Source organism: Zea mays, chromosome 1, assembly GCF_902167145.1.
Source record: "Zea mays cultivar B73 chromosome 1, Zm-B73-REFERENCE-NAM-5.0, whole genome shotgun sequence".
Taxonomy (NCBI): domain Eukaryota; kingdom Viridiplantae; phylum Streptophyta; class Magnoliopsida; order Poales; family Poaceae; genus Zea; species Zea mays.
The window spans coordinates 36,836,596-36,839,128 of record NC_050096.1 but is presented as its reverse complement, the minus strand read 5'-3'; the positions used below and the strand labels follow the sequence as shown (position 1 = coordinate 36,839,128).

General features: G+C 37.8%; 1 long non-coding RNA gene across 1 annotated transcript; it reads right to left on the bottom strand.

Annotated features, from left to right (window-relative positions):
• Positions 1-463: 463 nt before the first annotated feature.
• On the bottom strand, positions 464-1,382 carry LOC103644556 (uncharacterized). Its single transcript, XR_002266646.1, has 5 exons — positions 1,315-1,382; positions 1,126-1,209; positions 965-1,029; positions 779-861; positions 464-549 (listed from the first exon to the last, which is right to left on the bottom strand). It is a non-coding gene; the product is annotated as an uncharacterized lncRNA (long non-coding RNA).
• Between the last annotated feature and the right edge of the window lie 1,151 nt (positions 1,383-2,533).

Genomic DNA, 2,533 nt, shown 5'->3' with positions numbered 1-2,533 from the left:
GTTACAGATATACTGTACATAACTATAAATAGCTGACATTAGCTGACATATGTGAATCTTTATTTCCAAGTTACAGATATACTGTACATAGCTGACAACAGCTATACTGTACATAGCTGACATATGTAAATTACATATTAGTGGCATGAAACTAACTTGATAATTGTATATACTTGATAAAGCTATGTGAAATAGAACAATGAAAGCAACTCGTAGTGATGGGTTCCTATGTAATTTACAAGTTAGTTGGGTTGGACCAAGCTTACTATGTAGGTATACTGGTATAGAGCATTAGTTTCTGTACATTATCATGATACTGAAGATATACTGAAGATATGTTGGGAAATTATATACAAAAATAAGAAGGTTGTCAGTTGCTATGTAAAAACATGTTTTTGTAGCCTGTGATGCTAAACCAGGATAACATGTTCTCTCCGAAAGAAGAATCAGAATAATACCTTGGTTTACTTGAATTACTTCTTTGTTGCTCAGTATTTCCATTGTTTCAGAAGTCATGTTTCTGACATCACAGCCAATTAATAGAGGGGCCTGAAGCATAACAGTATATATGGTAGCATGATAACCCATTAGGAGTGGGACATCTCCTTTCTCACATCCAAATGTAACATCAATAAGTGGAGAATCAATAATTATAATACTTACATACCAATCATCATCTTCAATGAACTACAAATTTTATTTTTCAAAACTCTTTGGTCGACCCTCTTTACTCAAAATATGATCATATAACATCGGTCCATTCTCATTGAAAACTTACCTTCATGAGAGCCCATATGCTAAAATGTGAGCGATACTCTGCTAAGGTCATGCCACCATTGCCTACTTTCAGCATATCTGGGTCTGCATAAAAGCAGAGGTTCAATAACAGAGTAATAGTATACTGAACAGCTCCACAAAGCACTGCAAATTGCAGACATCTTGAACTCATCACTAACATAATTACCATTCCAACCACTAGGTCCAGCATATGATGCCCACTTGTTGTTCTTATCAGCAATGTCTGTCATGCTTGTTTTCACCATATACATAAATAAGTCAGTTTGAGAGCACATCGACAGAGCTAATGTTCTCTCTCTTCTTTCCTCTGAAAAGAACATGGGTTACCTTTTCCATGTATCCGTTATGTCGTCAGTTGTACGCCAACTATTGCCCACTTTTCCAGCCCATAAGGCTGGATCATACTGGCCCCTAAGTTAAAATAACATTAGCGCATTACAAAGATCTTGATTCAGCAAGCATTGAAGGTAAGCAAGACATATAATTGTACTCCCCCTCTAAAGGAAAGAGGCCTACCATTCACACAAAGAGTAGAATATTTGGCGCCCAGTTAAATTAAGAGCATCTCACATAGGAGGATATCTACAAATATAACACCATTAAACAAACTTTAGCACACATGTCAAGGTCGTGTGTGTTCTAAACTGTGATCAATACTAAGGGAAGATATATGAGTTGTCTTGCCTTTTCTGATGCTTTATTCCCAAATTGTAGCAGTTGTCATACTTCAGGTAATCAATACCCTGAAAAGAAACAGTTTTCGTATTCATGAATTAGTACAATATCTTCATGCTTATAGGTAGTTCAAGTCCTGAAGTCACAAATAGGTATATATACTCATCTGCTCTAGGTCAAGAAGCACCCAACATCTAACTAAAAATCCACATCCTAAATGTCCAGATACAGCAGTTTAAATAATTGGGCTTTTCGCCTCCTCCCTGCCTCTGTAATTTGTATAAACAGGAAAATCACTTAGGCTGCTCTGATGTTCTAAAAAAAGACAAGATCAAGTTCCCAATGAAAAACATATATTTGCTCATCTGATTAGGAAAAACCCAGGCGCTCTGACAAGTTCAGAAAAGAAGGGAACAAACAGTACTGCTTATTTACTTGTCAGTTGCTCCTTAATGTTCATAGGTTAAGGTCAGGGTCCAGGAAAAATATTACCATAAGGGAGGACAAAATTGTAGCCAATGACTCATTAGGAGTGTGAAACTCAAATTTTCACAGATTTTGCATGGTTAAATTGGTGTACATTAGGGGCATGGGTTTACTGGTCTTCTTATGACATGGAATGAAATAAGATTTAGCAAGCTTGGATGTGGGGAAGTTTAAACCATGGTAGCACTCAGAATACACTAACAGTTCATACTATTGCAATCAAAGGGCCGAGGCAAACACCAAAGGCATTTGAAATCTCACCAAAGTTGGGACCAAAATCTGTGCAAACTTCAGCACAGATGGTCTCGCTGTTTTCAGCAATTCCATAAACCTCCATAAAATGTGATACGGGGACGTCCATGGCACTTTTGACACACAACTGGTGCCCATCGGTGGACTGCCCGACAAGCACTCCACCTTCATTGTGTTGGACTTGAACAACCGTGCGCACTCTTCGCCCAACAAACATGTTCAGCATCTATGCATTGACAAGTGCTGCAGGGCTTGATGTGTCCATCTCTGCAAAGTGAGGATTCAGAAATTTCAAATCATTCAATGCAATTCAGTACAATCA